The sequence below is a fragment of the Camellia sinensis genome, chromosome 1 (genome assembly GCF_055761805.1).
Source record: "Camellia sinensis isolate YWXY chromosome 1, ASM5576180v1, whole genome shotgun sequence".
In the NCBI taxonomy this organism is placed as follows: domain Eukaryota; kingdom Viridiplantae; phylum Streptophyta; class Magnoliopsida; order Ericales; family Theaceae; genus Camellia; species Camellia sinensis.
Genome location: NC_138961.1, coordinates 36169057 through 36177923, shown reverse-complemented (window position 1 = coordinate 36177923; position 8867 = coordinate 36169057). Strand labels below are relative to the sequence as shown.

The 8867-nt window shown below is 29.4% G+C and overlaps 1 non-coding gene across 1 annotated transcript; it reads right to left on the bottom strand.

The window, feature by feature from the left end:
* Positions 1 to 1530: 1530 nt before the first annotated feature.
* LOC114274906 (uncharacterized) lies at positions 1531 to 7425 on the bottom strand. Its single transcript, XR_014333855.1, has 2 exons — positions 6357 to 7425; positions 1531 to 6308 (listed from the first exon to the last, which is right to left on the bottom strand). It is a non-coding gene; the product is annotated as an uncharacterized LOC114274906 (transcript).
* Between the last annotated feature and the right edge of the window lie 1442 nt (positions 7426 to 8867).

The window sequence follows — 8867 nt, the reverse complement described above, 5'->3', positions numbered from 1 at the left end:
CAAAACATCACATCCAACCCATAATCATTACACTCTTCTCTCACAAAAAAAGTCAAAAAAACCAAAAAACTTTTCCCAAACCAAGCTTTTTAACCCAGGCTAAAATAGCCAAAAAAATTAAAAAGCCAAAAAGCCAACCCACTTCCCAAACCAACCCTTAGAAATTTTTTTGGTTTGTTTGGTTGTATATTTTGAAAGTTGTTTTGGAATTTGGGAGTTTTGGATGATTTGATATTTTGTTATAATTGAGTAGATGTGTGTGAGAGAAAAAGTGATTGAGAATGAGAGAGGAGAAAGAAAAGTGATTGATTGATGTGTAAGAGAGAGAAAGTGATTTTGGAAATTTTTTGAGAAAAATCTCAAACCAAACAATTTTTGAAATTTTTTTTTTCTAAAACTCAAACCAAACATATATCCCAGAACTAACAATCCGATAAATTTCAATCTTCCTTTATCCGGTCCGCCCAAACAAACACATCCTTACTTACACTGAATCAAATTACGCAAAGTCGTCAACCTGTCTGAGTTTCACTTGTTTTAGTGAATTTTTTATTAAATTTTTTTTACTAATTTTTTTTTTTTTTTAAGAATGAGAAAAAAATAATTAGAAAATTTACACTTTTATATTCTATTCTTCTTTTTTTTGGGTTCAAATATTCTATTCAATTAGACAACTAGAAAAGTCAATAAAGTAAAAAAAATGAAAATAAAATTTAAACAAAGAAAAGCAAAAAAAAAAATTTGGTTCTTTCTTCTTATTTAGTAAACTTATTTTTTTTATTTTTTTAAAACAATTATCTTTATGTACTAACGGACTAATAAAAAATGAGAAAATTATTGAAAAATCCAAATTAAAGAGGATATAAGATATTAGGTCTAGTGAATATTTTTTGTTAGTGAGAAATCCACCATTTGTGAAATAGTTTGGTGAGAAGTCCTTTCATTATTGTGCAAGGACATTTTGTTTTCAATTTTATCACTTAATTTATCTGTTGACTTTTTTTGACTATCTGTTCATATTATTTTCTATATATTCAAATTTTTGATGTATAAATTTTCAATCTGTCCAAATTTTATCTGTGTAAATTTTCTATTTGTCTAAATTTTATCTGTTCAATATTTTTATCTGTACAAATTTTCTATCTAAATTTTATCTGTACAAATTTTTCATATTTGTACAATTTTTATTTATACAAATTTTGCAGAGTAATCAAACCAGACTTACTCTCTCTATCTGTCTCTTTATATGTTGAAACATATCAAATCTTTTGTTTTATCTGTTGAAATAAATTAAAAAAACATATCTCTCTCTCCATAAACCACTATCTGTTGATAACAAACACAAGTCCTCTGGTCAAGAAATCTCCCAACATCCTTAATTCCTATGTCTCAATGCCCGCCAATATTCCTAAACAAATAAACAAATCTTCATATACATACAGAGGCGGTGTTTGGGAAAAAAGTTTTTTTTTTTCACTAAAAGACAAATTGGTTACAAAATAAAAAAAAAATAAATCCAAACAAAATATCACATCAAACTCCATAATTATTTCATTTTTTCTCTCACAAAAATCACATCAAACCACAAAAAAAACCCAACTATCTTCCCAAACACAAAAAAAAATTCTCCAATAATGTCCTATAACTAAAAAAACCTACAAAAAAACCCACTTCACAAACACCCACACAAATACAAATGAAAAACAAATGTGTGAAAGAGAGAGATACACTTAAAAAAATGGAAAAAGAGAGAGAGGGGGGGTGAAGCTTCATATAAATCTTTATTATCAAAATCTACACACTTAAACCAAATAAGTTTTTGCATCAAGGCCTCTTCTTTAACTGCGATTTTGAAACTAGACTTTGATTTGCTTGGGTTTGATGTTAGATAAAATGAAACATTTGCAGATCAATTGCTGCCAACACAACGAGCTTGGCTTCGGACACTCGGCATAAACCCTTTCCAAGGCTTCCACCTGCTAGCTAGTGTACCTGACATATTTTTCGACATCGAGATGCATGTTGACGTCGCCATTGCTACTCTTTTTATGCTGATGTGCCACTGCCATCGCCATTTTACTCTTGAAGCTTCTCTCGACTTAAGCTTTGAATAACCATCGATAGAGGGTCCATTTTTTCTGGCGATGAAGGTTTGGTTAGAAGTAAGAAAGGTCGTCGTCTATAACACCCCAAAAATATATACATTCAATAAACCCAATTTAACTCATAACATGATCTGATTCTCAATTATTTCATCATTAATATGAGAGAGAATAATAAATATTCCATTTATTAATGTAAGGGCCAAATCTCCCTTCTTTTCTATTCATGACTTTCTAGTGAGATTTATAAAAGAAATCACACAAATTCATACGTTCACTATTTCAAAAATATGAATCCATAGCATGTGATGATAGAAATTTAAAACAAGCTAAGTACAAAACAATGCCCTATTGACTACAAGTTCCAAGGCCTTGCCCGGTTACACAAAAGTGATGTTCACTCCCAAACACAAATAGCCCTTGGTTTACAAAAGAAAACAAATAAAAATCGAGCTTCATGCTCTAAAAGATCTTCCTTGCCTTCATTTCGGCAGAGACACATCGCAATCACCTAAAAATGGTTTTCACTAAGGGATGAACAGAAAGCCCAGCAGAGATAATCAAAATAAAGTGCATGCAGTTTAACAATATCATAGATACAATACATATGAGATGCCAATGTCAAAAATCATAGGTTTTCTCATTTTGAAATTCTTATGCTATGCACTTGTTCAAAAGTATAACCAATTCAATCATTCATTTGACAAAACAATGGACAGTGAGTACGACATTGGTAATCCCTAGACTGGTGTTTGTAAGTAGGCTCTCAAAGCACTACCAAAACCACTTTATCGACTCCTAATCAGATGGTCCATAGTACCTACTCCGTGCATGTTTTCAGACTTTCACTATAGACTTCAAGCCAACTTAATTCTCAACTCTACACCCCCTAACCGGATTCACCAAGGTATTTATCCCATGACTCAACACATTTCAAATATTCTCAATGAACCAATTTCAAAATCAATTTCTCAAATTCAATACGAGAATTAAATCATGAGATCATGCAATGTTCAATGTTATGTATAAATTTGTAAATAATTCAATTTATCTAATTCACATGCGATTTCTACAACAATCAATGCAACCCTTCACCGATTGCTCAAACAATTATCTCTATACAAAATATAAATTTTAAGAGACAAATATAACTCATAATCTCATTTTCAATAATTGCAACATAGTTCAATCTCCTCTTTCTCAGCTCAATCAAGAATCGTAATATTCTTCCAAAAATTTCATCAACTCTTCTTTTTTATTTAAACTCAAGAATTTACCAAGAATTTTCATAATGCTAAAACTAACATATGTTTCTTTCAACATTTCTCAATATCTTAACATGATAAATGTTTTTTTTATCTTTCTCAAGAGTTTAATATTTTCAAATTAAACAATTTTCCGAAAGGAACCTCTATAGTTTCCAATATTCCCAACAACATTTTCATCAATCCCATCCCTTTGAGTATCCATTTTCAAATTCTCATTTGTTCAAATAAACATGTATTTTTAACACTTATAAGTTTTTCACAAAGCAAAATCTTAACATTTTAAATTTCTAGAGTTTTACAATAATTTGGAGATTTCTCATTTTAAAAAAAAAAATGCATTCCTCAAAATTCACGAGTCATACAAAAATTACACTCAACTAACAAGAAAATTTCAAAAGGTTGAGAACTTCTCCCTTTTTATGCATTTAATATACCATTAATAAAACCCTAATCTTTTCAAATATCATATACACAATGTTTAGAAAATTCCTATCTCAAAGCTTAGGAGAGAAAATGAATGAAAATCTCAAAATTTGATATCGTTGAATTTCAATCTCCACTAGACAAAATACTCTTCTCGAGATGCTCATCAATTTAATCTTAAGAACTATGGCCAAAAATATATAGATTTTACTAGATCAAGAAACAAAAAAAAAACAAAAAAAAAAATTATGATAGTGTTTAGAGAGAGATGAGAGAAATAAGGGAGTAGAGAGAGAGAGAGAGCTGAAGGAGAGTAGAGACAGTGCAGAGAGAGAGAGGGGCGTCTCTTGTTTCAAAAGAAAGGAAGAAAGAAATGAATGGTAGGGGAAGGGCGGTGGCCCCACATGGCTGCTCTACTCAAAATTATTATTATATAAAAATATATTTTAATACTATCATAATATTTGTAACATAAATGATAAATGATATATTTTTGGGTAAATTATATTTTGCTCCTCTAAAGTTTTATTCATTTCTCACTTTAGTCTTTTAAGTTTAATTTTTTTTACTTTAGTCTTTCATATTTGCGATTTTTTTCATTTTGATCCTTCATATTTGTGATCATTCCCATTTTGACCATTTAAATTTGATTTTTCTCACTTTAGCCTTTCATGTTTACAATCTTTCTCATTTTACTCCTACACTAACTTCCATCTAAAAAATTAACAAAATTTGCCACATCATCAACACATCAGCTCCATATGTGATGTAAAAAATTCATTAAAGATGCAAAAAATAAAAAATAGAAACAAAAAACTGAATTTTTTTTTAGTCTTCAGTGAATTTTTTTTCAAATTTATTCATAAACATTATTACATTATAGATGCATCTAACTCAGATGCACTTAAAAAAATAAAAACAAATTTAATTAAAAAAAATTCACTAAAGACGAAAAAACGATAGTAAACTTTTCATTTTAGGATTGGCAATACAGGTGTTTGACTCAGTATATTTTCAATTTTTTTCGTCTTTAGTAAAAATTTCTATTTTTATTTTTTTAGGTGCATCTAATGTAGATGCATTTATAATGTAATAATATTTATGAATAAATTTGAAAGAAAAAAAAAATGTTTACTAAAGACTAAAAAAAATTTCAATTTTTTTGTTTTCTATTTTTTATTTTAATTTAGGAGTAAAGTAGAAAAGATTGCAAATATGAAGGGCTAAAGTGAAAATGATTGTAAATATGAAGGGCCAAATAGGAAAAAAATCAAACTTAAAGGGCCAAAGTGAGAAAAATTTCAAACATGAAGGGTCAAAGTGGGAAAAAATCAAACTTAAAAGGTCAAAGTGAGAAATAGGTGAAACTTTAAGGAGGGCAAAGTGTGATTGACCCTAACATATTTCATCACAAAATATATTTTGTTTGATAATACATATCATAAATATTTATGGGTAAATCACACTTTGCACCCCTGCACTTTACACAAAATCTCACTTTAGTCCCTACACATCAAATTGTGACACTTAACCTCTGCACTTTTAGTCAAGTGTCACATTAGCCTTCCTGTTAATAGTGAGGCTAACAGAAGTTATCCTTTATGGGGTTAAGTGTCACAATTTTGATGTGTAGGGATTAAAGTGAGATTTTGTGTAAAGTGCAAGGGTGCAAAGTGTAATTTATCTTCACATATTTTTCATATGACTAATCTCTATTAACAATAAGGCTAACAGTAGGGCCAAAGTTACACTTAACCAAAAGTGCAGAGGGTTAAGTGTAACAATTTGATGTGTAGGGGCCAAAGTAGAATTTGATGAAAAGTACAAGGGTGCAAAGTGTAATTTACCCAATATTTATAACTCTCTCAAGATTATAAAGCAAATAATAATAATAATAACAATAACAATATATGGTTACGAATGAGTCATAATTCATCAATTGAGTTCAAAATGAATAAGTTTAATAATTTAGAATAAATATCGACCTGAGATTAAAGAATAAAATAATTTAAATAGATTTAAAGTAGTCCCCATCATTTACATAATTAAATATGAACAAAAATGATTAACTATGGTCTAATCAAATAAGTCTCAAAAATTAAATTTATATCTCATTTAATACTCAAAACCCAAGAATAATTACAATTCAAAAAAAAAAAAAAATGTCAAACGGGCCTTATAAAGTGGAAATCAAGAACTAATATAATTTGTTCTCACCAATTTAAATAAAATAGTCCACAATACCACAACAATAATAATAATGGCAAAAATTAAATTTGATTCAACTCGTTAGGCCATCTCCAAATCTATCACCAAATTCAAATTTGGTGAAAAAGTACATTTTTTTGTACTCCAATAATTTCATCAAACAGATATCAAATTAAGAGTATCCAAAATGTTTTACCAAACTGAGGACGCTCTGTGTCTTTCATCAAATTACTATTCGTTATCATTTTATTTTTGCCACTAGGTGTCTCATAAAATTTTACGCTGGGCGGTCGATACCCCGTATGACCTCTAGTCTCATAAAATTTTACGCTGGGCGGTCGATACCCCGTATGACCTCTCAATTGGAGAGTTTTTACTCAAAGGTAGTGGAAAAAAAGTAATGGCTATGTTTGGTTCTATTTTTCTAAAAACAGTTTTTAAAAAATTTTACTTTCTTATTTTTTGTATTTTTTTTGTTTTTATCGATTTTTTTTTATATTTTATGCAAATTTTTTAATTTTTAGATACACTTAACATAAATACACTTAAAAAATAAAAAAATTGTAAAAAAAATCTTTTAAAAATTCATTAAATACCAAAAATATAAAAAAAAAATACAATAATTCAATATATTTCTTATATTTTTATATATTTCTTAATTTTTTTAAATATTTTTTCACATTTTTTTACTTTTTAGATACATCTATGTAAGATACATCTAAAAAAAATAAAAAAATGTTTAAAATATTTTAAAATAATCATTAAAAACAAAAAAAAATTAAAAAATTAAATTTTTTAAAAATTTAATTCAGAAAACTCAAAGCAAAGGCACGGAATGATGCCCTTACATCGTCGAATCCAAGGCATTGAATTCTTCGAGATCGTGATGGACTTCGAATCTGGAGCTTGACGAAGTCGGAGAAGGGAGAGAGGCGCCAAATCTGTTTTCACGCAGGTTCCAGGAGCATCACCAGCGAAGTTTCAAGCTGTTCAAACACCTCTGCCGCCTCTTGGAGTACCGTAACGACACTATTCTGGAAACTTATATCGGTCATGAAGTCCTGTGCGATCTCACGCACGAGCCTCTGGAATGGAAGCTTTCGGATCAGGAGCTCTATACTCATCTGGTACTTCCTGATCTCGCGAAGCATCACCGTGCCGGAACGAAAGCGGTAGGGCTTCTTCACTCCTTTGGCGGCCGATGCCGACCTCCTATTGGCCTTGGTGGCGAATTGCTTCCTTGGAGCCTTGCCTCCGGTGGACTTGCGTGCTATTTGCTTGGTACGAGCCATTGATAGCAAAGCTCGAGAGAGAGAGAGAGAGAGAAGTATGTAGATGTAGAGAGAAAGGGTGTGAAGCTGCTGGTTTCTAGAGAGAATGTGTATTGATGAGCAATCTGAGGAGTTATAGGTAAGTAGGGAAGGCACGCGTATGGAGAGTGAATAGTTTGGTCTTTTGATAGCAACGTCTTTATAGACAAAATAATTTAATGCGTGGACTGTTAAGACCAAAAAAAAAAAGTTTAAAATTAGATTTTTAGACTCAAGGCCCTAAAAAATTTGTCAAGATTTTTTTTTAAATCACTAAAAGTAAAAAAATAAATAAATATGTGAATTTTTTAGCTTGATCGCAAATCCAATTATACGTCTTTTATTGATTTGATGTTTTGATTCGATGCACTTAGCAAACCTATTTCGGGTCCGTTTGGAAAGAATTAAAGTGGTTTTTTTTTGTTATTTTAATCACAAAAAATAAAATAGACTATTTTAGCCACAAAAAACAAAACATCACATCTAATTCATAATCATTATACTCTTCTCTCACAAAAAAAGTCAAAAAATCCTTCTCAAACTAAGGGCTAGTTTGGCATGTACTAAATAAGCCAAAAAGTCAAAAAGTCACTATCTTATTTAAGTCACATCATCTTATTTAAATCACATCACCTCTCTAACACATCACATCAAACCCAATCCAAACCCAACCCAAACCCACCAATAAGTCAAAAGGTACACTTTTTTAGGACATCCCAAACCAACCCTAAGCTTTTTAGCCCAGGCTAAAATAGCCAAAAAAATCAAAAAGTCAAAAAATCAACCCACTTCCCAAACAGAGGCTTCGCCTGGTTGAGTTTTTAAATTATTTTTTCAAAACTTAAAACTCAAAACCTATTTGGTTTTGGATTTTCACAATATATATTTCAAAATTCTTTTCAAATTCAAGTTTTGAAATCCAAAACTTATTTGGTTGAGGTTTTCGCAAAAAATTGTTTTCAAACCCAATTGACCAAGCCCATAAACCTCAACTACTCAGAAACCCAACCCTCTGTTACTCTTACTCTGTTTTCCTTTTTATGTTTTATATAATGTAGATATACTTAAACAGTAAATAAATCAAAAAATAAATTTAATAAATATATAAAACATTAAAATTATATTAGTTTTTAAACTGGGTGAATTTTATTTTATTATTTTTTTTTTAAATTTGTCATTATTCAATAATGTTATAGTAAAAGTTTTTCATAAATGTGAAACGCTTTAAATGTATATAGATTGAGTGGATATAAAACTAAAAAAGAAGTGTTAAAATTTTTAAAACATTCATAAAAAATAAAAAATACAGTGTACAACAAAATTGCATAGATTATATTAGATGCATCTAGAAAAAACATTTAGATTATGTACATGAAAGAAGTAAAGAAATTTAACTATAATATTGCAAAAAAGATTTGACTACAAGACAAAAAAACTCAAAAACTAATTTTGTAAACTCATAACTAAACAAGTTTTGAATTCAATTTTCTAAAAACTATTTTCAAAAAGTCATAACCAAATAAGTTTTCAATTTTCAAAACCCTTTTAAAAACTTA